Genomic DNA, 26,022 nt, shown 5'->3' on the forward strand with positions numbered 1-26,022 from the left:
TTAAAAGTGACAGTCAGAAATGGAATTAGATTACTTATGGCTCCTTAAAAAAAATACATGCAATTCTACATTAGTATGTATACTTGGAAGCTATTTATATTTGAAGGTTTCAGTATTTCTGTTAGCCAGAGAGAAACAAAGAACAGCTAAAGATCCTTTAGACCATAGAGGGGAAAAAAAGTAAAAATAAAAATGAAGAAAAGATTGGCTTTTCTTTTTCAAAAACATTGTTCCCTTAAGAGCAAATTGTTCTAATACCAAAGTTTTGAATTGGTAAATATTTTAAATAATGACCCAAAGGCACAATTACACAGAGGACTCTTAAGAGAGGAATGTTAACAGCTACATAAATCCTCTTTAGATAGTTATGGCTTCTCTGAAATCATACTCATGATTTGTGGCTGAAGCCTTTATGGAAAGAGAGAGCATTTACTGACGTGCATTTTAGCCAGCGATCTATCCATCCAGTGCCTCATGAATACCCACTTTGGTCACGAATAGAGAATCTCATTGGGTTTGCTTTAATTGGGGGCATGTAGAAAAACGAAATGCCCTATTTGTGTATCAAAACAGATGTCGAAACACCTTTGCTCAGGTGAGTGAGGACAGTGAAATGAACCAGGCTTCGGAAACATAACTGTGTCAACTTTCAAAGATACTCCACAGCTAGTCTTAAAATCTTTAGAAATCCTCTATAGCTGGTAGAGAAATAGTCTACAATTAGCTAAAGCTGCTATGCTTGGAGCCTAGGAAGCAAACTCAAAAAGCCCTCAGCCAAAATCCTATCTAGAATGAAACTCAAATCTGCAGCATGTCAGGGTTTTGCTGGAATGAATCAGCTGATCTGATCTGATGTGAATTTCTGACCTAATTTTGCTGTAGGACTCCGTGCTCAGGCAGAGAAAACAAGGTTAATGTGTTGATAAGGGGGTGAGATTAAACAGGCAGACAGTGTCTTAATAACCCTCTCTCTAATTTCAGCTTCCTCTTGTGTTTGTGATTAATTCCAATCACTTTTCTATTAATCATTTCAGGGGACCTCAAGCTGCTTTGCTTGTTTTTAGGTTAAAATTATGCAGCCAGATTCTCTTTTCTCTTTTTCCGAAGATAAACAAGATATCCAGGTCTGGAAGTCATCTTGGTCACGACGCCAAATGTATGGGGAAGTTTCTATTCGGAGAGCCATACAATTAGAAGACAGAATTCAATAATTCACCTTGTCCTTCCCTCACTGATTGCTTTTTATTGAGCCAGAAGCCAAATCTACAAGGGCTGATCCTAAATAAATTGATTTATTGAAAGTGTTCCACTTTTTTTTCTCAGTGCTGGGGGGGATGTTAATATTAATGAGCATATATCCAGGGACACCACTTATGCTCATGAATATTAGCCTTCCCTGCTTAGCCTAAGGACATCCCATTGGTCCATTCTGGCCATTGTGCCTATTCATTTTGCAAGTCAAAGTGGTGTCTTCCATTGTCAGGAAGGGTCACCACAGTCCTGAGATGGTTAAGGCAAACGCTAGCATTCATCTATTTACAACATACACCGCATCGATATTGGTAATAAGGGTGATTTTAGGTTTTTCTCCAGTCACCTGCCAAGACCGATTAGAAGCCATATGGAGAGGGGGCCCTTTATGGCTCATTTAAGATAAACTTCCTTCTCTTTCTCACATACCTTCTTGGGAGCTATTTTTACTTGTGGTTATTTCGACTTTCATTGTATTCTGGACCAAGCACTGACTTTACCTTTTAGAGATCTCAGTGTCTGTTCCATATCTGAAATAACTACACAGATGTTGGCAAGAGGAGGGGCTTTCAGAATATAACCCCATCTGGACCAGTCGGTCAGCACGAGGATTAAGCTCTTCTAATGCTGAGGAAATTGCAGCAAAGAGTAGACCTCCCAAACCTCCAAAATTACGGCATCCTGAGTGATTGAAAAGAAACCCATTGGAAAACGTAAGGTAATTTTTCTTTTAGAAGTAGTGTTAAATATTTAGAGATGGTTATGGATTAATTAGGCAACAGCTTTCAGCCCAGGGCTGTTTTTTATACTCTTCAGGCTCTCGGAGGATATTCTCAATCTTTAACTAAACATGGCCTTTGTAAAATGTTCAAAAACCCAGATAAGGGAAAGGAATTATGAGGCAGAGGATTTTTTTAGCTACTAAAAATGCAATATGGCATAGAGAACCTGTCTAATGTAGCAAATGAAACTGCTAGAGACTGCACATGCTAATAAAATAGCTCCAAGGCTCTGTCCAACGTGGACTTAGCCTGAAAGAAACGTCATCATTATAAATTTATAGATCACCTTGAAATTAAGTTTAATCATGAATTGATGGAAGGAAAATCAAGCCCCCTCCCAAGATGAATCTTTGCTCAAGCCACATGCCACTAGTTAAAAAGTGTTTTCAATAACACTCATATTTGGAGATGCATGACAATATTCATGTCCATACTACAATGTGAATATTACTAGCTTGCCAGGAAGCAGAGGAAAAAAAAGATACAAACTTTTTTTTTTTAAGGAAAGCACTTTCAGTAAGTTATACAAGGAAGATGCTTTAAAAATAAAAAGACCAGCATTTAAACTCCATTATTTTAATTAGCAAAATGCATTTTCGTCTTTGATTCAAGGCTAAGTATACCACTCAGCCTAACCTGATGTTTGAATAAGAAATGAAGTTGTTCAGCAATGAAGAACGTTACTAAGGAGACGTTTTAATATCCTATTAGGCTGATGTTTATGTGTGTTTCCTCGCTATTTTGTTTCTCTATGAAATGTTTCAGTGAGCATTTACTGAACATCTATTTCACGGCAGGGGCTGTTCTAGGGGCTTGGGATAAAGCAGCAAACAAAATAGTAAAACTGTTTGCCTTTGTGGGATTTACAATCTCGGGGGAGTGGGATGAGGGAGACAGACGATAAGCGAGTAAAGTATAGAGTAAGTTAAAAAGGGATGAATTGTATGAAGAAAACTAAATCAGAGCATCGGAGCTCAGAGGTATGGGGAGAAGGCAATCTTACATAGATCGGTCAGGGAAAAGCTCACTGAGCATGTCACATTTGAGCGGAAAAAGCTGCACCGATCTCCAGGGTGACACGTTTTTGGGATTAAGAAACCTCCAGAGAAGCTATCCTAGGTGGGCGCCTGTCTGGTACATTTGAGGAACCTACCAGAGGTCAGTGTGACCAGAATGGGGCAAATGGGGAATGGGGCTGGATCATGACAGGACACTGTCGGGACTTTGGCTTTGACTCAGATGAGATGAGATGGGAAATCGTAGAGTTTTGAGACGCAGAATATGCCACATCTGACTGCTATGATTAAATGGAAGGTCATGCCGCCTGCTCTGTGGAGAAGCAGGGCTAGAAGCGCCAACATCAGTTGGGAGGCTATAAAAACAATTGTGAGGAGGGAAAATGCTGGTGCGGACCTGAGTCCGCGGACAGGGGGAGGTGTGGGGGAAGTCGAGATACATTTTTGAAGGTAGAGTTGATGGAAGTTGGTGACAGATTCAATATGGAGTTGAGACCAAGGTAAAATCCTGGCATTTTCATTAACTAGGATGGAAGGACAGCAGGCAGAGGGTTTTGGTGAGAAAGATTTTGAATATACGAAGTTTGATATGTTTATTAGCCTTCCAATGATTTGTTGATGTTTGTGGGGTTTTTTGTTTTTTTGTTTTTGTTTTTGGAAATGTTTATGTATTTTGAGAGAGAGAGAGCCAGCTGAGAGCATATGCGCAGGGGAGGGGGAGAGAGAGAGAGGGAGAGAGAGAATCCTAGCACAGAGCCTGACATGGGGCTCAATCCCACAGACCGTGAGATCACGACCTGTGCAGAAACCAACAGTTGGACTCTTAACCTACTGAGCCACCCACGCTCCTCCAACCGTTAATTTTGGTAAGAATTGATGTCTCAGTTTTGATCGTTTGTAGGTGGGAGACTGAATCATTTTAGAGAAATTTGAAATACTTTTATAAAACTCTCAAAGTTACACAGACACATGCACATTTAAGTCTGAGGACAGATTTTTTTTTTCAAGTGTTTATTCAGAGGAGAGCGAGCTTTGTAGGTTAATCACAGCGAATGAACAATTGCCTGGAGGTCTCTCCATTGTGCAGAGTTAGTGGAGTTAGTAATCTTGATTCTGAGAGCTACATGATCCATATTGTCACACCCCTCCAGTTTAGGGCAGAAATAAAAGCCTGGTCCTGTAATCTGAGACGTGAGATAAAAGGCAGGTAGGTGTAGACCCGCCAAAAACCTGACATTTCTGAAAAGAAAAGAAATGCTTCGATGATGGGTTGATTCAGTTATTAGTGCTGGTCATGTTCATTTCCAACCTTTTTACAATGATGGAGACGTAGATAATCAGATTGTTAATTGATGGGCATTGGGCACCTTTTCTGTTCTTAGGTATGACAATAAACCAGTAGATGATTAACCCATTGTAAACAGAAGATTTGGACTAATAGTGTGCGTGGGTGTAAGGAAACACAATCACGTAGTGGGAAAATCCTAGCACCTAGACAAAGGTTGAGATGAGTAACTTGTTTTCTAGCTTTAGCGAGACCCATTAAAACTTCTCTTGATTATTTTTTAAAAAGTTTTATTTATTTTTGAGAGAGAGAGAATGGGAGAGAGACAGAGTGTGAGTGGGGGAGGGGCTGAGAGAGAGGGAGACAGAATCCGAAGCAGGCTCCAGGTTCTGACTTGTCAGCACAGAGTCCGACGCGGGGCTCGAACTCATAAACCAGGAGATCACGACCTGAGCCGAAGTCGGACACCTAACTGACAGAGCCACCCAAGTGCTCCAAAAAGTCCTTTAATCTTTAAAGTTAAGTTGACTCGTTTGGTAATTACTGTCATCATTATCACCTTTATCTCCATCCCATATTTTGGTTACCTTAAAAATGACAAATGGCGCCACCTCCAAAAAGGTGCTGCCTCCATTTAGGGTGGAAACCAACACAGGGAAAGAAACAAGGCTGTTTGCTTTGAGCATTTGTACACGGCACGTGTATCCCCCCTCTAACGTGAATTTCTTGATCATTCTGTTTCATCTTCTTGATGTGCACACATTTTTGTTGTTTCTTCTAAAATCGTTAAAGTTACATGAGCGCTGGAAGAATTTGGGCATACAAATAGATTCCAAAGGTTGCACTAATTGGTAGTTTTAGTTTTAATTATTAAATTGGCTTCTAAGAGCAGAGAAACTGTCCCTTGTGCATAGTAGGTTTTGAAACATTTGTAAATCAAATCACATCGAACTCACTTGGTGTGCTGACAGTGGATTTCCCAAAGGAATAGTAAATAAACTGGTCTTGCATGTAATTTTTTAAAATGTAATTCGCTCTTGAATTTCCAGGTATTTTCAGGGCAGTACCCTCAAAGTTTTTCCTCTTGGCATATGAGCTGCTACATTTTTACTCTTTCCATGGAAATGTATATTTCCTGTGAAACTGCCATAAGGTTTAGGTTAAAGACAAATAGAGAAGGAAATAATGAATCATGAAGATAAAATGACAACTACTTGATATCTGCAAGAGTTACAATCTTAAATGTGGTAGGTTTTTTTGCTGGTTGTTGTTTTTTGCTTCTTGCTTTTTTGTTGTTGTTTTGTTTTGTTTTGTTTAAAGCAATATGCTCAGTGGTTTGATTTCTTTGCTGGAGAGAAATGTGACCTTCAACATAGCATGTAAATGCTGCTAAAAGGTTTCAACTTCACTTTGGTTTGAGGATTCGGGAAGGTTAGCTCAACAATAGCGCTTAACTGCTCTTTTCAGAGAGAAATTCTTTCAAGCTACTTGTTGCAGTAATTGTAACTCTGATCTCTCCAGCTCTTTCTGAAGAGGACCAGAATTACATGGAGAAACTTTAGCCTTTAAGAATTTTCCTGGAGGGATTCCCAACCCCCTAGGATGCTTGCTGTTACATTGTCACGTATAATTTTTAAAATGCCCTTTCTAGTACACAACTGAAATAGTATTTGTTTGGGGGAGAAATGACACACAGGACTGGAAATGACTTGTCTAACAAGTTATTTTATAGATCATTTTTAAGGAGATTTTTTTTCAGCAGCTGGTAGTTTATTTTATTTTGGGGAGAGATGTCATTTTGTGATTAAAAAAATAAACAGTAATGGAGAAATAAAAAAAATAATGGGGAGATATTTCTGTCGTGCTCCGAGTACATGTAGACTCAGCTCTCAGGAGAAAGGGGGTCGTTTCTTCTTTTTCCCTCCTTCCATACCAGGTCTGAGATTGTATAGCAAGGGAAGTTTGATCATGGTAACGCTAGAATCTGAAATAATTTACCCTTAGGTTGCCTCTAAAGTGTTTTAGAGAAAACTCATTGCAATTAATGTAAATTATTCTCTTAAGCCTACTGGCCTCTGGATGTTGAAACAAAAAGTTAAGAGATGTGTAGTTTGTGACTTTTCTCTGGATTGTTACCGAGCCCTATTTGAAGTCCTAAGATCTTAGCAGCTCCCCACTCTTAGCAGATCAATACAAATATTTTTTATTTAGAAAGAAATTCCATGTGCTTTAAAGCCCATGTTAGTACAGACACATTCATCTGTAGAAATGAGTTCTTCGAAATATCAAACTTTATTCACAGAAAAATTTTTTTTCATATAATTTTACTTTTATTTCTTCTTAGTAACTTCTTAGGATTTTGATTTATTTCCTTAGTGTGTATGTTTTATAATATTGATTACAATCTGGCTTGTGTGTGTGTGTGTGTGCACTGTGTTCAGTTTGTGCACAATTATTTAAAAGCCTTGGTATTTCAAATAAAAGTAGAGAGGAAAAACACAGTCTCAAAACATAGTGCAAGGTTCAACAAGATTAAATAGGCTAAAGAGAGATGGGGGAGGGGACACAAAACGACTGCCCAGTAAAAGCCTTTTTAGCAAATCATGCTGAATCTCATTAATAAAGAATACGTCCACTAAAGCTGTACAATCAATCTGCCATGTGCATTAGTGATGTCTAGTCCAATTCAGGTAGATAAATTGTTCCCTAAGTGTTGGTCGGTTGCCACTCAAATCACAATACCAATAATACATGCCGTGCTGAATTTCTCCTGACTCATGATGAAATTTCCTTCACAGGGTTAGACTAGACCAAACAGGTGAAGGAGAAGGATGATGTCTGTCTGAATGAACACCACCATCTGTAGTGAAAAAGGATAGATAGGAAGAGAGGTCAGCAATAGACAGCAACACGACAAACCAATCTACCAAAAATAGACTGACGGGGAGTAATCCAACTAAACCCCGTTGCCCAAAGTGTCGGCTAAAAATACAACCGGAAAAGTATAGTCAATACAGCGTTCGCAAAGTCAGATGAGAGCATTAATGGCGCACAGAGATATCCATCATGGGAGAACAGGCTCAAGACAAGGAGGATAAAAGGGAAGGGAAAACAGAGTCACTAAATACTTCCGTGAAGATTTTAATTACAGCATCTTAGTCTGGTTTCCACCCATGAACAATTCTACTCAATGATAGCTACCATGACTAATATCTTTCCCCATGGCTTGCTATCAGAAGCATTCATTATTATAAAGACATACTTTTTAAAGGCACAATATAAGGTGTCCTTGTGAGATTCTTTGGTTGGGGTCGACGCCACATGATTATTCCATTGGCTTCATAGACAGCTTGAAAACAAAAGCACCTGCTTTTGAACCTGTAGTGGAAGGGAGAGTATTCCAGCATCTCTTACAAGATTAAAAGTCTCCGAGGAGATGGCTTGCACGTAAGAGAGCATTTTGAAACGAGGTGGAAATACTAAGCCTGAGCTGTTGTATGATTGCATTAAAGCGGAGGAATGAAAGATTAGCATGGTATTGGGTTTTAGGAAGGAGTGTCGCATGTGGATTTGTCATTAATGCAGTGACCCTATCTGCCCAAGCCTTTCCATTTCAATGTGACTTAGAATTCTAAAGAGAAGCCAGCTTTACACAGTCCCCTGTGTAAGTTGCCTTCAGCAAAGTACCTCTCTCTTTAATTTAACACAATTGGCAATCTTGGTTTGAGACGGACTGTGATTTAGTTAACACGAAAACAGAACGACCTCTGTCACCCCAGAGTTGAATGAGAAACTCCGCTCAGTTTTGATGACATGTATGAACTCTCTTGGAAGGTGATTTGGGGCTGGGGTGCGGACGGGCCTCGGTGACCATGCGGAGGACCGGAAAAATCCTTCCTTTCGTGGCCTGATCTTCTCCTAGACAAATGGATGCATGTTTGTTTTTTAATGGTGTGCTTCGATAATGCATGCATGTTGTATTACCTCATTGACATGGAACGAAACCCCACTGCGATGAACACTCCCCAAACGAGCCACCTGATGCGACAGAGCGGTCTTCCCCTGCCAACTAGGGGGACTTGTGAGTTCCTGATAAGAATGCAGCGTATTCTGGGACCTGTTCACGCAAGAAATCGTATGTGGCAGACACATCACCACTTTCAATACCTTGAGCGATCAAATCCGCGCATGGCAGATCAGACTTGATACATCTCAAAACAATACTTAGCTCCACTTTCCTTGGCATTCACCTCCGAACTTTGGAGAGAAAGGGTTTCCCTCACCCCTTTCAAATCCATTCGGATAGACCGAAGAAGCGAACGGAGGAAATGTTGTTTTGTATTAAAAATGAGAGCGAGACAACAGATTAATGAAAGTTTTCATCAAATTGTTTTTCTTCTCAAGTATCAGTACTTCAGATTAATCAAACATCCCATTTGTACACTTTCTCGAAAAGTTCCCAGCTTCAATTTGTATTATTGTAAACCTTAATCATCATTTCTGGGCAAAGCAAATAACCACACTTATATATACTGTAGGCAGTATCTATGTTCTGTTGCACACGGTTTATAAATTAGTGGAGCAGTTTTTTTTTTTTTTTTAATTTTTGAACAATGACCTTTGAGAACTAGAGTGATGCTATCCTCTTATTTTACTTAAAACCTAAAACAAATATAAAATCAGGCAAAAAAGAGGAAATTATAATTTGAGGGAATGCTAAATTGAAAAAAAAAATTGTTTATTTATTTTTTGAGAGAGAGGCAGAGGGTTAGTTGGGGAGGGGCAGAGAGAGAGGGAGACACAGAGTCCAAAGCGGCTCCGGGCCATCAGCACAGAGCCCGACGCGGGGCTTGAACTCACAAACCGCAAGGTTATAAGCTGGAGCCGGAAACTTAACTGACTGCACCCCCCCAGGTGCCCATACAATCTGAGGGAATTCTAGAGCCCTTAGGTCTGACTTTTATAGACAGGTAAATATAAATAATTGCATTGACCAGCAATGCAATTATGATATTTATATTGCATATATTTAGATGTGGCCAGGATATGGTCTTCTTAAAACCAAAGCATTAAATGGAAGTAAATTAGACATAAAGTAAGGATTAAAATGAAAAAAGAGAGTAGAGGTTAAGGAAATTTTAGCCAGGTCACTAAAATGCCACACTTTGTTTCCTTCTTCTCTAGCCTCTGAATTTCTATGTTTGCAAAAATGGTTGTTAGAAGTAATCATTAAAAGAATCCTTGCAGTTTTTAATAAAGTAAGCCAAAAATAATTTAAAGCTATGTCTATCACACTAAAAGTTGCATGTTTGAACTGGCACTTAATTACTACAATGACATCGCTTTTGTAAAGCCAAACTTTTGGCATGGCAACTTCAACAATAGAAATCAGGGTGTTGTTTTGTTTTTGATTTTTTAATGTTTATTTTTGAGAGAGAGAGAGAGTGCACGAGCGGGGGAGACAGGGGCAGAGATAGAGGGGAACAGAGTGTTTGAAGTGGGCTCCGTGCTGACAGCAGAGAGCCTGATGTGGGTCTTGAACTCACAAACTGTGAGATCACCACCTGAGCTGAAGTCAGAGGCTTAACAGACTGAGCCACCCAGGCGCCCCCTAGGTATCAGGTTATTATTAAGGGAGAAAGTTTTCATAAAAAGGAGACAAAAACAGGAGGCACCTGGGTGGCTCAGTTGGTTAAAGCTTTGGGCTCTTGGTTTTGGCTGAGGTCATGATCTCATGGTTCATGGGTTTCAGCCCCACACAGGGCTCTGTGCTGATGGTGTGGAGCTTGCTTGGGATTCTCTTTCTCGGTCCCTCCCCTGATTGTGCACTCTTCTCTCTCTCTCTCTCTCTCTCTCTCTCTCTGTTTCTGTCTCTCTTTCTCTCTCTCTCTCTCAAAATAAATAAACAAACTTAAAAAAAAAAGGAGACAGAAACATAGGTGCCTGGCAAGTTGATGTCAATGGAGTGGCCATGTCCTTCTTGCTATGGAGTCAATGAAGCCACCAGAACTCAGCTACAGGATCAGGGAACATGGGGTGTTTGTCCTAACTCATGTCTACCAGACGGTGTATTTCAAACTAGTCAATTTGGCACATCAGAACTTTGACTCCAATTTTAGTGGGTTTTTTTTTATCTGTGAATATGTGTGTGTGTGTGTGTGTGTGTGTGTGTGTGTGTGTGTGCATTCACTTCATCCACTGATGTTTTGATGGATTATACACAGAGCATTTCTCATCAGGAATTTATCCAACAAGTAAGGGCACTTTGGTTATTAAATTGAGGTCTCATGTTAGAGGCCATTAAGCAAATTATTTAGTGCCTTCTACTTTAGAAGGCAAGGGCACAAGAACAGTATTTTATAACTGGTTAATTTCATGCTGCAATTAAAATCTTGACACACAGTTGGGATGGCAAACTTAACGCGAAATGGAAAATCGAAGAGGGGTTCTATTGTCAAGTTTCTGTTTGAAAAGGGACTTTTAAACAGAGTTCTTTCCAACACATTTAAGAATTCACCTTGATAGGGGAGTGGGGGAGAGAGGGAAATGGGTGATGGGCAATGAGGAGGGCACTTGTTGGGATGAGCACTGGGTGTTGTATGTAAACGATGAATCACGAGAATCTGTCCCCCAAAACCAAGAGCACACTGTATACACTGTATGTTAGCCAACTTGACTATATATTATATTTAAAAAATAATTAAAGAAAAAAAAAGAATTGCATCTTCTGCCCTGTTGTGGGATGGAAACTACCTGTTGTTTAGAGAATAATCCAAGCAGAACTAAATTTTTGGGTTTTAGAGATTTCTTTAGATTTTATACAAACAATAGGAATTGCATTATAATAGATTTTAGCAGACGCTTTAATGAAGAATGGTTCATAGGCAACTTTTTGGTAATAAAATTGGACTAATTCAATATACATGTTATACTAATGTCTAATTTTCATTTTGATGACTAAATCAGGAGAAAGTGGAATTATTTGTGTGTGCATGCATGTGTGTGTATGCACACACATGTGTGTGTGTGTGTGAGAGAGAGAGAGAAGAATATTGAAGTGTAAACTCGAGTTTATATTCATTACAGTGGGAAATACAGAGACAAATAAAAAGAGAGGTAGTTTGTCAAGAAAAAATTCTTGATATCTGAAATCAAAAAAAAATTCTAATTCCTCTGGAAAATTAGTTTTGTATTATACTTACCTCTTGGAGGTTTTTTTTTTTCTTGTTTCTACTTATTTAGTATTTTCATCTGAACCCATAGTACAACATAGCAGTTAACAGTGTAATCCACAGTGTCAGACTTCCTTCCAGGACATCTGGAAGGGACGCCTTGTCCCTAACTTCTTCTGGCTGTGTGATCGTGGACAAATTACTGGAACTTTATGGGCTGTAAGTGTCTCCAGGATAGAGGGGTGGTGATAAGAATAGTACCTATAGCTTAGGATGTTACTAAAAAAAGCTCAGTGACATCAGCCATGTGGAGGGCTTAAAAGAGAAATCACAGGAAGCACTAAGTAAGTGTTAACTTTTATGCACTAAATTATACACAACACAAGGGCAGGGGCTTGGCCTGGCTCATTACTGCATTCTTAGAACCTAGAACTGTAGTTGTTCAGTAAGTATATTTGAATGATTTATTGAATGATCAATTGATATTATGAAACCTCACTCATGAATTACTAGAAAGTTAATAGTATAATGTAATTTGGGGGGATGCTAATTTTTTAAAGTTTTTACTTATTTATTTATTGAGAGAGAGAGAGAGAGAGAGAGAGAGGTGAGTGGGGAAGGGTCAGAGAGAGAGAGGGAGAGAGAGAATCCCAAGCAGGCTCTGCACTGGCAGCAGGGAGCCTGACATGGGGCTTGAACTCACGAACCATGATATCATGACCTGAGCTGAAACCAAGACTCGGACGATTAACCAACTGAGCAACCCAGGTGCTCCAGGAAGGGATGCTAATTTAAACCTTACCCTGTGAAAATATCTCCTTTGATTTAAGCAATACCATAAACTCAAAATTATAAAATTATTCTTTTGGCTTCCATGTTGGGTCACTTTTCATAAGGCAAATGAAGAGACAACATATTAGTATAATCATATGACCAGTAGTTAACTTTGCCTTACTTTGAATGATTTATTATATCCATTCCCAATAAAAGGTTAGTGATCCCCCTTTCAAGGGGATACCCGAATGGCAAAGAGATGTGAATTGAATAGGGCAATAGGCTGCTAATAAACCCGTTTTACAGTTTTTCTCAGATTTAAATTAATATGTAATGTCATCCAGTAGGAAAGTGGGTTTCCGAAGTCATATAGTGAATTGTTGCCGAATTTAAAAGAGAAGCAAGACTAGTTTCCTGTTATAACTGACCTAAATTGTCTTATTTAGTTTAGATTCTTATTGTACATAAAAAACAGTTGGGCGATAAAACGTGGAATCTTGGGATTAAAAAGCTTAAAAACCTGCTAGAGATCTTTTTTTTAATTTTTTTTTTAATGTTTATTTATTTGTGAGAGAGAGAGACAGCCAGGCAGAGTGCGAGCGGGGGAGGGGCAGAGAGAGAGGGAGACACAGAATCCGAAGCAGGCTCCAGGCTCCGAGCTGTCAGCACAGAGCCTGACGCGGGGCTTGAACTCACAGACCACGAGATCATGACCTAAGCCGAAGTTGGCCGCTCAACTGACTGAGCCACCCAGGCGCCCAAAAACCTGCTAGAGATCTTTGAAGGGAAAAAAAAATTGCCTCTCATCCCTAAGATTCTTTTCACCACACTCCAAAAAAAGGAGAATGAGTGCTAAGGACAGACTAAATTTTTATTGTTGCCCAGATATTCATCATTCAGTAATTAACATCTAGGAAACTGACAACAAAGCGATTATTTCTTATACAATATTAAGTGAGATACCAATAATGGCACTCCATCAAACTGTGTAATGTTAGTCAAATTTATTTATCATGAAAGTTCTTAGTTTCCTCATCCATGAAATTCATAATCATAATGCCCACTTTGCCAGACTGTAGTGAGGATTAAAGGGAATATCAATATTCCTAGAGGGGCCACTACTCTACAATTGGAGAAGGATGAGTGATTCTGCCTCAAGTTCTGCCTCTGCTCACACTTCTGTATTTCACACCATTCATGACCCTATGTCTTGGGTGGGTCCCTATGTTGTTTCAAGACTAATCTCAAGTTTCATCTCTTTGAAACCTTCTCCGGTCTTCACATTGGTTGTGACATTGGTTGTTCACTCTTACTTGCTCTAAAGCACTCTCTCTAATTCTATTCTAACATTTAATGCATCCTCTATGATGATTTCCATATGTAAAGCTAAAACTGAGCCAAATAATGGCCATACCCTGGCACAGAATGGCATTACAACAAATAAGAGTCTAACAACTTGCGGGGCACCTGAGAGGCTCAGTCAGTTGAGCATCCACCTCTTCATTTCAGCTCAGGTCATGATCTCAGGGTTCATGAGTTTGAGGCCCACATTGGGTTCTGTGCTGACAATTTGGGATTTTTCTCCCTCTCTTTCTGCCCTTCTTCCTGCTCTCACTCTTTCTCTTTCAAAATAGATTTAAAAAAATTAAAAAAAAGTAGAGTCTAACCTTTAATCTGGACCTTTGGTGGAGTGTCTAAAAGAATAGCCAAGGGGTTATTTCGTTCAGGAAACCAATGACTCTCCTTCTCACCTATAAACTCCTAATTGGCCCCATACTGTACAACTCAGGCTTTCCTCTCTCCACTCCCTTCTCTGACTTTAAACTCTTAATTGCTTAGATCAACTAACTCTCTGGCTTTGGGGCATCTTGTGGAGAAACAAGAGAGGTTGATTTTTCCTTCTTCAATCTTTGTGCAGCACCTGAATTCTGCACAAAAGGTCAGGTCCCTGGGCTGGGATGTAGCATCCTTCTTCCTTGGGAAGTGACAAAAAGCAAAGTTCATAACAATGTATAGTTTAAAATCATCACTTTTGTCCCAGTCATAGTTGCCCCTTCTTCTCTCTTCCCTGTTAGATTGAGTTTCTTCTCAGTATAGGTATCAGGATAGAGCTCAGAAAAGCAATATATTGGAGTTCTGAATATAATTTGGCAACTGTGTTTCTTTTTGTTTTTAAGTGTATTTATTTATTTTTAGAGAGAGAGAGAGAGAGAGAGGGAGAGAGAGAGAGAGAGAGAGCGAGCGAGCATGAGGGGGGAGGAGGGGAAGAGAGTCAGAGAGAGAGAATCCCAAGCAGGCTCCATGCTGTCAGTGCAGAACCCAATGCAAGACTTGAACTCATGAACCATGAGATCATGACCTGAGCCAAAAACAAGACTTGGACACTTAACTTAGCCACCCAGGCGCCCTGGCAGCTGTGTTTCTTAAGATCCTCCTCTCTCTACCTGTACTTTCCCTCAGGTCCCCTTTGGTCTATGAGTCAGCAAACATTTTTAGATAGTGGTTATTTTAGGTTTTGTGGACCATAAACTCACTGTGGCAACTAGTCAACTTTGCTACTGTAGCATAAAAGTACCTTGACAGTACTTAAACCATGAGCATTATAGTGTTCCAATAAAACTTTATTTACAGAAATAGAGTGCCAGATTTAGCTTGTGGGCCAGTTTTCCAAATCCTGCTATTCTGTCCCTTGGTTTTGTTGACCTAATTGTCACCATCCAGGCCAATTCTTCTAAAGGGAATTTCACTGGTATTCTACACTTCCCAAACATGTGAGTTGAAAGCATCAAGAAATTAGAACTATACTCAAAGAAGAAGAAGAAGAAGAAGAAGAAGAAGAAGAAGAAGAAGGACAAGGACAAGGAGGAGGGGGGAGGAAGAGGGGGAGGAGGAAGAGGGGAATGAGAAGAAGAAGAAGAAGAAGAAGAAGAAGAAGAAGAAGAAGAAGAAAGAGAAAGAGAGGGACAAGGAGGAGGGGGGAGGAAGAGGGGGAGGAGGAAGAGGGGAAGAAGAAGAAGAAGAAGAAGAAGAAGACGAAGAAGAAGAAGAAGAACTGTACTTTCTGTGGAGTTCTCTAGCTGGATTATTGATCCAGATGCAAAACAAAATTTCAATAGAACTTTGAGAGAATTTTTGAAATTCTAGGATAGCTAGTTTTCAAGACGTGCTTAATGTAAGTAATAAAGGTGTGCATAATTATAAAGGCATGACGATAACAGCTGACATCGATTTAGTGCTTATCTCCGACCAGATGCTCTGTATTTTTAACATGCTGTGTCTGTTTAATCCAGATGATATTCCCATTAGTTAGAGCCTATCATTTGTTCCATTTTACAGATGGAGAGGCTGAGTCTTAGAGACTAGGAAGTTTGCCAAGATCACAAGATGAGTGGCATAATAGGGGTAGAGCTCAGGTATGTCTGACTTCAAAGAACAGTTCTGAAAAGTAAGAGAGACAGAGAGAGAATCGGGAGGGTCAGAAATAATGCATAATTTTAGGAGTGGGATTTAGAGATGAGACATGGTGCTCCCATCAGTTGCTTCTCCTTGAGCCAATCTGGCAAGTCCCCTGGGCAATTCCAAGTTCATCATCCAAATGCTGTGCTTGCCTTTTACATGGTGATACTGTGGAGAGTCAAGAGGACCTCTGAGTGCTCACGAGGGACCACAAAGTCTCCAAACCCACGATCCAGTTCTCGGGGCAGCCTTTACGCAAAATTCGCAATGCTGTCTTCAGATTTTCACAAATTTCAGGACACCCGGAATTTCTTGCCTGCAAAATGTCTGTGACATTTCAAAGAAGCACAAAAAGAATCATTTTCTTTCCAAATAGAACATAATCAAGCAGCTACAAATTCCTCTATAATAAAAGCTTCAACATAGCACAAGAGGAAACAATGAACTACGGTTAATATATTTTTCAATTGTATGCTGATAATCCATTGACCATTTTGAGATAAACTCTCGAATAAATGGCATAACACATTTGCTTACAGACTCTAGTCTAAGTGCTGAATGCTTAACCAAAGCCTCTTAAAACGTCCTCGTTCAATGATTTTCTTATAGTATTAATTTGAATTCTGGTGTATCCTTGCTAGAGCAGCATATCAGAAAGAAAGAAAAAAAAAAACTCACTTGCACACTATGTACTTACCATGGCAACCCCAGCATCACATGGTGCACATGCTAGTCTGGAGGCAAAGAGCTTCACGGGCTCTTAAACAGACACACACACCAGCCTCCTGGCCACGTGACTTCGCCTACAGTCAGCAGCCTTGGCCAAGAAAATGTGTCAGCATAAACTGATAAACTCTGGGTTATTCTGACTCCTGCAGTTCCCTGCCTTCTTTAGATCTGCTCACTCATTTTCTCTCCTTTTCTCCCTCACTCCCTCTTTCTCTTCCTTACTTTTGCTTATTTTCCATATAGAATGCAATAGTTAAAAGATTTATTTACCATCTTAGACTGGCTCAAAATAATTCTTTGTATTGAAATTTCTGTGACTGGAAAAATATTTTGCAGTGTGCATGATCTTATTCGTTTTCCCGTCAGTGTCTCAGCATGTGAATGATATGCAACCTTTCTAAAGACCAACAAAAACGTCGAAATGTCCACAGCAGAGATGAGAGAAATTCGCGCAAACTATTTAAATCTCTTCTTCAGTTGAATGAGGGGATATTATTTGCTTAGCCATTATTTTAATAGCATCAAAGTTATTTATTAAGTAAAATGTGACTCATTTGGTTAAAACCAAAACCAAAGATAAATAGAGGCTTAAGTTAAAAAAAAAGTAAACAAAATAAAATCTTAGACCAGGTGATGCATATCACTTCTATCTCTTGGAAACAGTGATGAAAATACAATGGCTCAATCTTTTTCAAAAATTGTTCCAAATCCCAGGCTAGTGTTTTAATCCACTTGGGTTAAACACATCATAGTTACATGCTTTCCGTATGTTACTGCTATAGAAAAATCAAACCACCAACAAATAATATACTCTTGACATTCTTTCAGAGTTTCAGTTTACATATTGGTTTAATTAACAAAAGTCTATGTCTCAATTCCTTGCTGAGACTGCCTCTCTAGTTTAGCTTCAAGAACATAAAGGCAGCAGATTTTGCAAACAGACAACTCCCAAGATCCTACGTACGGTAATTAATGAATCTTGTGATTTGTGGTAAAGCTTTTGAACTTCAAGGGAGTCCATTTTCAATTTCCAATGCCAGTCAATCAGACTCCAGTGCTATTTCCTAAGTAATCATGTTTATGCACAAATGTTTTTAGTTAACAGCCATTGAATAATTGCCTGCCTTTAAGCTCTCTCTCTTCTAGCTCTCTCTCTCTCTCTCTCTCTCTCTCTCTTAAAAATGAGCTTGTTTGCTTGTGACCATTTTGGAAATGATCCAGAACAAAATATCATTAGCATGTTCCAGGAACTCATTTGCAAATGCATTTATGCATTAAGAAGCAGGGCCGTGTTGCCTCTACTGTGAAAACAGAAAGGGGCTGAGGAACTGAACATAGGAAGGGTTGACCAAAAGTTTCCATCAGTGAGAAAAATCTGATGTTCACTAAAAAAAAAAAAAAAAAAAAAAAAAAGAATTTAGTGTAAGAACATAGTAAACAAAGTTTCCAGCTAAAAATATACTGCAAATATGCATGTGAAGCCATATAATTCATAATAACAGTGTTTAGAGGTCTTGTCTGCAGAGGCTGATCATGTTGTAAACACATTTGTACTGTGTTAATGTGTATATACTCAGGTTTGGTTAATAGGAAAAAGGCAACATAAAATCATCTTGTTACCTATGTTAAGATATCTTTCTATATCTATATATTTATAGCTATATCTGTATATATATCCATTTGTATCTCTTTTCTGCCATCTTCTTAAGAGCTGTGCCAGCTCTGATTCGGTCCTGCATCTTCCAAAATCCTACCTTACTAGTTCAATTTTTGTAACAAAGAACCAAATAACCTTGATTTAAGTAAGGTAAAAGACTCTTTCACTCCCATATTGTCTCTGTGACTGTCCAAGCATAAATAGTCCAGGGCTGACATGACATCTGCATCACTTTTTGCATCTAAACTCCTTCATGTTTTTGTGATGCTGCTCATCTATCTTCTTGCACATTCTTTCTTGTGATCTAAGATCCATATCTGCTCCATCAAGTCCTGTCATACTTGCATTAAAAAAAGTAATAACATTTATTTATTTTTGAGAGATAGAAAGAGACAGAGCATGAGCAGGGGAGGGGCAGAGAGAGACAGGGAGACACAGAATCCAAAACAGGCTCCATGCTCTGAGCTGTCAGCACAGACGCTGATGCGGGGCTTGAACCCATAAACTGTGAGATCATGACCTGAGTTGAAGTCAGATGCTTAACCAACTGAGCCACCCAGGCGCCCCCTGTCATGCCTGCATTTTTGTCACCAGAAAGGCAGAAAGGTAGTCAGGCTCCTTTATTTTAAAGCATGACCCAAAATTGCACACTTTTTTTTCACTTATTACCCATGACCTAGTCACATGATGCCACTTAGCTACATGGGATGCTGGGAAATGTAGTTTTTAGCTGAACAAGAAAACACACATTGATTGAGCATATCTCAAAGTCTCAACCACAGCCATTTTCTAGGGTAGACATTTTATACAGAGTGCTTAGGACATGCACTTAAGGTCTAATGAATACTTGAAATTTTAAAAAGCTTACTGGTCCCAAATACCAAAAGGAAAAAACAACCCCCCCAAAACAAAAACAAAAACACAACACCCCACAAAATATAATTTAATGAAAATCTAATAACATATCTATGATCTGTAATTAGACAAAATTCATTGTTTAATTCAGTATTTAGAAAAAGTCACTTCTTTTAAAAATAATATTCACGTTTGATTTCCTTCCTTTAGAATATGCACGTTCGCTGATAAATTATAGTCCGTCATAAATTAAACAGGAAATGGTCATAAATTAAACAGGAAATGTATGGTCAAATATTTTCAAAGAGCAAATTTCAAACTACTTAAAAAGTGTCACAGAGAAGCCCATATTAAATGTGGTTATGTGTATACATCTTAGTTTGTCCCCTAAAAGTTGAGTGAGAACGTCCCCAAACTAAGTGATTCAATGGTCTTCAAATAGCCTCTCAAAGAGTCCTGAATACATGATTTTTAAAAACTGCTACAGTCAAGCTGTACAAGTCATAAAATGTCAGCTGTTTCATTAAACTGTATTTTACAAAATCAGTATTTATGGGATGTGGAACTGACCGCAAATAGAATGGGTGAGAATACTATGTCCCCCCATAATTATCAAGCCCTGACCCACTATATTTTAATAAAAGAACGACTCTGATCCCAAGTGCCCGTGAGTTTCTCCTGTTCCCACAAAAGAGAGGGTTTTGTGTGAATGCTGAAGAGAATCCCTCTTTATGCTACCCTCAGAAGAGTTGGGGAGAAGATGGTGTGATACAACGGAGGCTATGAAGATAACCGGGTTCCCAGTCAGGATGCTGTAAGGGGGGCGGGGGAGCAGGTTGAGGGACCTGAGGGACAGCTGCCATTCTGCATCTTCCTGGGGGGCTTGAAAGCTGCTTAGGAATCTCTGTCATCCAACAGCTACAGGACCACTCGTCTTTCTGCACAAAAACTAGGGGACTGTATCTATTTCTTTCTTAGAATTCTAGCAGAGTTGTGGAATATTTGTGGGCAAGCAGGGGCTGTTCTTTGAGCTAGCCGATGTGATCTTTGGTGCAATTACAAGAAAACATCTGAAAAGAAAAATAATGCTTTAGCTTCCTGTGATAGGAGAAGCAAGGTCTTTATTCGGAAAACGTTCGTGCATTTGACCGATACTGATTGTTCGCTTTGTGCCTGCATTACTAATAGGCGTTGGCAGGTACAACGTGAACGTGGAGGTGCTCTTTTAAACTAGTTGGTAGCTTCTGGTAATGAATTTTCTTTGTGAACTTTCTCCTCTGAAGACTGCACATCATGTCATTTCGTAACAGGGAGATAAATGGACGGTTCCATGGTTACAGATGGGTACCGGCTATGTGTTATAACTTCACATATTTGCTATGTGCTTTAAATGAAAACCCTGTTTTGCATGCGTGTGTATGTGTACCCACATATATGTGGAAAACTGATATTGGCATGACTAAGCAACTTGAGACCCTCCAGATACGACAAGACTTGACTATCCATGCCAGACGCTGATGCTGAATGATTCTTCTTTGGGCAGAACGCTATTGTTCTCGCGAGCCTTTGTACCACTGACTGAGTGCTCTCTGAGGCAAGCCTGAAAAGTGTCCTGGGATATGAAAAGGCATTTTACCTTGTGATATTGCTTTTGTTGCATCCTGACCCATGGCATGTGACTTTTTTACTAGCCTTTTAGATGTATGATATGTTTCTTTTTCTTTTGCTCTCTCTCTTTCTCTCCTTCTTTCTTTCTTCTTATGTGCCCTCAGAGATGTTCAGTAATCAAGTAAACATTGAAAGTAAACTAAGCAGAGACACAACTAAATGAGGGTGTCGTTTTACCTCGTTCCAAATATATGGCAGTGAAGGATTAGGTAAGAAAGGGAACGTGGCCTATGCAAAGACATAAAAAAAGAAAAGACATCTGCTGAAACTCAACTGTACTTGTATTATAAACACAAATGAGGGTGAATTGAAATGGAGAGGCTTGAGTGCCAAATGATGCGTTATACATCAGTCCAAGGCACCAACACCAGCAGTCAAAATGGAAGTTAAGCGAGCTTAATTTTTTAATTTGACTTGACTGGTCAAATACTCAAATCTCAAATTTCCTCATGCCCATAGCTGCAGTCCGCCTATTGATTCAGTCTTCTGCCGGCAGGATAAATTGCATATCATTCCCGATTATTAAAATGCTGAGAAATTTCTACATGTTGCTATTGCTTTTACTAATTAATTTCCCTGTCAAGTATTCACTTCAGGAAGTTAAAGGGATGAGTGTATATTATCACAGTTCCCCTTCATAGCTTTGTTTCTTAGTCATTCTTATGCACACGCATACAAACAAAAGAAGATACACACGTACTCATTTGGTTATTAAACTTAACATTATTACAGGGCCATATACCATAGTGAACTTGCACTCTGGGAGCAGACAGATCTGTATTTAATCTTCGCCTCTACCGCTCGCTCTCTTTGAGTATCAGGTTGGTCATTTGTAAAAGGGAGATACTAATACTCCCTCTCTCATGGGATAGGTGTAAGAGTTCAGTGAGGTGATACTAAGTACTGTATATCTGTACCAGATATTAAGTGCTAATAAACGTAAGATGTCATTATTCATTGATCACTTATTAGGTGCCAGTCACTGTGATTTGCAAATGTGCTGTGGACTTCTCCCTGGACTCCCTGTCTTTACCTCCTGCACCCCCACATTTAGTCCGCTTAACATGTGACAACCAAGTTGATTGGTCAGGTCGTTTCTTTCCTGACGTTTTCTATGCTTTCCTTTTGGCTCAAAAATTAAGACCGAGCAATCATTCGTCCCACATTCAAAATACATTAGTTTCCTCGGCTGCTCTAGCAAAGCACCACGAACTGGGTGGCTTCAAAAACGGAAATGCATTGCCTCAGTTCTGGAGGCCAGAAGTCCAGAATCAAGGTGTTGCCTTGGATGGTTCCTTCTGAGCCTGTGAGGGGGCAATCAGTCCCAGCCTCTCCCCTGCTTCTGCTGCTTTCCTGGCCATCTCTGGAGTTCTTTGGTGCATAGAAGCATCATCCCCATCTCCTCCTATATTTTCACATGGTGTTCTCCCCGTGTGTGTGCCAGTTTTCCCCTTTGTGTAAGGACCCCAGTCATGCCGGATTAGGGGACCATCCTACTCCAATATTGCCTCATCTTAAGTAATTATATCAGCTAAGACCTTATAACATGAATTTGTGGGAGGGAGAGGGACAAAATGATTTAACTTTCAACATAAAACATGCCCTAACCTGGCCCCAAACCCAGCTCTCTAACCTAAAACTTATCATTTCCTTCCATATAGAGGAAGGAAGGAAGGAAGGAAGGAAGGAAGGAAGGAAGGAAGGAAAGAAGGAGGAAGGGAGAGGGAAGGAATAAGGAAGGAGAGAAGGAAGGGAGGATGAGAGAGAGAAAAAAGGTGGGGGAGAAAAAAAGAAACACTTTCTGGCCTCTACACCAACCACACTTCCCGGCATGTTTGCCTTCATAAACATGAAAGATGTCAGAGTGCCCTTTTCCCTTTTTTTTTTTTGTTCTCAGGTCAAATTGTGCCAGCTTCATGTGCATTCATTGCCCTTTCTCCACTCCATTTTCTTCCCGTTTAAGAGACTCTCCTTCTCTGAGTTTCTGCCCTATCAGACACCTCGCTCCCTCAGCTGGGGTCTGGTGCTGGGACTTCGGGGGCGGATACCCACAGGGGCAACAGATGGCTTGGGTAACCACAGAAGCTACCCTAATGAATGATCAAAATGGCTCTGCAGAGGAAAAGACGAGCTGAGCTATGAAATGGAAAATAGAATTCAGCAAGCTAGGTTGCACCCAAGGAATATAAATTAGAATAATCTTGTTATTTGGTGTCTCGCTTCCAAAGCCGAGCATCTGTGACTTCTGCAAAGGTGCTACGCTGGTCTGGGACATGAGCACTCCACGTGTCTTCCTCCAAAGCTCCTTGGATTGGCTTAATGGTGACCCAAAAGTTGCTTATGTTTACAGAGGTCAGTCTATGGCAGGTGTAAAGGAAATTTCCTGCCCCTTCGTGTTCTCAGCATCTGAAGATGAGAGCTGGTATAAAACACCAGTATCACCGTATTTGGGAGTAGGTTTGTGTCAGCATGAGCTAAAAGGCAGACAAGTTGTCCCTGTCTGCTCGTAAGAGCAATCAAAGCTGGCTCCAACACCTGGGGATGCTTGGTCTCTGCTCTCAGAGCACATTACTAGGAGATCACGACCGCTTTGGTTTTTTTCTCCTTCAGCTGGCTAAATAGAATAAACGTAATGCTCTTTGGTAAATCTGGGGGGTCGCTCTCAGAAAAGAAGGGCACTTCTCCACCTTGCTAAATAAACTCAAATCAACATGTCTGCAAGTCTAAATGAGGCCTTCTTCACCTGACACCGACACTGGGCTGTGTGCTTCATGCACATTATCAGATTTAATCAACCTTTCAGAGGAGTCTTAGCAAGGTCAAGTAAGGGGCCCAATGCCAAAGAGATAATAAGTTCGGAAATTATATCACATCTAGACCCATCTTACACCGAAGCCTGCTTTTTAACCGTTGGGTTGCCTCTGCTGTGTCTCCGTAACTAATTAATGGATAAGGTTTTCAATTCAAATAGTCCGAGATGAAACAGTTGGTGATTCTTTCTCTTTCTTCCTCTTTCTGGATTAATATGGGTCATACATATGGTTGAAATAAGCACATGATTGTTTTCTTGCTATTTCTTGCTCGTTAGATCTCGAGTGTGTTCCTAATAGCAAGTCTCAAATCACTTCTGAGCGTCTGCATCCTGACCCCTTTGCTATGCCAAGTTCAGTGCTGAGGACCTATTGTGTCCGGACTCTATTGGCTGGTTCTGAACCTTCAGCTTTCCTGGGGATAAGTGAGTTTCATTGGGTATAGATGAGTTTCATTTGACAACTACCACATTAAATCATGCGTTGGATAAGCTTGAGTATATATGCAGTGCTATTGCAATGGTTTTAAGAGCCCACAATGGTTTTAACAGAACAAAAGATTCTGGTTTTATCAGAGATAGACACATGGCTCCCATTCTTCACAGTGCACTGCCTCTGCTATGGAGCTACAAGTGACAGGTTCATCTACTAAGCTCTGCCCTGGGAATTCAAGACCCTACTTAGCAAGTACTGTAAAATCACTGACAAACGCCTGATGCTTTTATATAGGGCTTTGCGTTGATTTAATATCTAGAGATAAAAGTATCAAGATGTTTTGGTAGATAATAACTTCACGTATCTTTCTCTCTTTCCAAATTAAGGAATTAAGAATTAAAGGTGGTGGATATCTTTCAAACAATATCATTATAAGTCCAAGGGTAAAACAGGAAGACAGTCTGAATGATATGTTCATCCATTTGCTCATTTATTCAACACATATTTATTGTGTTGAAAAACACTGACCATTTGTTTTTCGGCACTAAGAATTATGATAGAGGATGCACACGCTTTGGAAGTATGTAGGCTTTGCACCCAAACCAGCATTAAAGCATCAGGTAAGGCTTCCTAGGTGAAGGTAGAGGTGAGGTAAGACTTCTGTGATGAGTAGAAGTTAACCAGGATAAGATTAGGGAAAAGACTATTTTAGGGCAAAGGGAGAAACAAGCTAAGAGGCTCCTAAGCATAACGGGTTTAAGAAACGCAAAGTAGTTTGATGTGACTGAAAGGAAATGTACTGGGTGAGTGGGATATGCTGGAGAAGAAAGCAGGGGCAGATGATATGTGAGTGAGTCTGAGTCCATGTGTTTGAAGGATAGGGAGGAGAGAGTTAAAGGCTGAGATCAGGTTGGAGATCATGGATACATAATGTCAATGAATTTCCCACTGGTGATGGGTTTTCTAGCAGTGCCCAGAATCTTGGATTAGGCTAAGGACAGGGCAAATCTATGCAAGCTGTGTTTTTGAACGTCAGATCTAAAGGATATACTTGGGGCAAGGAAGTTGAAGATACAGGAAAAGAGTATAATTAAAGAGATAGATCATGGAGGTGGCACCTGGGTGGCTCAATTGGTTGAGCATCTGACTCTGGATTTCAGCTCAGGTCATGATCTCATGGTTTATGGGTCCGACCCCCATTATCAGGCTCTGTGCTCATGGGCACAGAACCTGCTTGGGATTCTCTCTCTCCCTCTCTGTCTGCTTCTCCCCCACTCATGCATGTGTTCTCTCTCTCTCTCTCTCTCAAAAAATAAATAAACCTTTTTTTTAAAGAGATAGATGTGGAATCTGAGCCAAATAGGGAAATGAATTAAAACAAGAATGCCCTTTATAATTAGAGAGAAAGTAGAAAGGCTCACATTTGGACTTTCTTTGAGGTTAAAGCACCAAGGAGTAGAACATTAGTTAGAGAAAGAGGAGAAGAGAGAGCTGAAATGATGGAAAGTGTGGCTACAGAATAGGGTGACTGGATTTATTATTTCAGTGGTGGAGAGTTCCAGGTCACTGCAAACTGCGGGCTGCAGCCACGGAGGTGGGTCACTGAAGTACAATAGAAATAAAAGTTACTGGAAATGAGAACACCAAGGAAATGAAAGATAAGAATGAGTCAGTTTCTGTCTGGCACCGAAGATACCCAGAATGATCGCAACACGTGGAGTGGATGAGGGCACGATGACCCATGTTCCCCGTCAGTGAATGAGGAAGAGTGAACAGAGGAAAGCATAAGAAAATACCATGAAACTCAAGGAACCAGTGATTTTGTACATGAGGAAAACAGACTACATGCTCAGAAGTAGCAGAGGGAGGGCTATCGATTTTGCCTTCGGTTCCTGGGGTCCATCAGGTGGAATGAATGAAAAGATTTCATTTTGTATTAGCAACTAATGAGACACTGAGACAATGAGATTCTTAGCTGGCAATTTCAGGCAATGCTACAAAATGCAGTTTTGACCACATGATGTAGGGTTAATCAGGTGGACTCATGGTTATGAAAGTTTGGGTTCAAATCTCAGCGTAAAAACAAACAAAAAAAAACAAGAAATAAAACAAAACAAAACAAAACACCCAGC

The 26,022-nt window shown here is 39.9% G+C and overlaps 1 protein-coding gene across 7 annotated transcripts in view; it reads left to right on the plus strand.

The window, feature by feature from the left end:
• Positions 1-26,022, plus strand: part of NYAP2 (neuronal tyrosine-phosphorylated phosphoinositide-3-kinase adaptor 2) — a 268,339-nt gene that overhangs the window by 17,675 nt on the left and 224,642 nt on the right. The window contains exon 1 of one of the 7 annotated variants that reach the window (XM_019838759.2): positions 1,854-1,969. The exons of the other annotated variants lie outside the window; for them this stretch is intronic. The gene's annotated coding sequence lies outside the window, so the exon portion shown is untranslated. Of the gene's footprint in view, positions 1-1,853; positions 1,970-26,022 lie in introns of those variants that run through there. 7 annotated transcript variants of the gene reach the window in all.

The sequence above is a fragment of the Felis catus genome, chromosome C1, assembly GCF_018350175.1.
Source record: "Felis catus isolate Fca126 chromosome C1, F.catus_Fca126_mat1.0, whole genome shotgun sequence".
NCBI lineage: Eukaryota > Metazoa > Chordata > Mammalia > Carnivora > Felidae > Felis > Felis catus.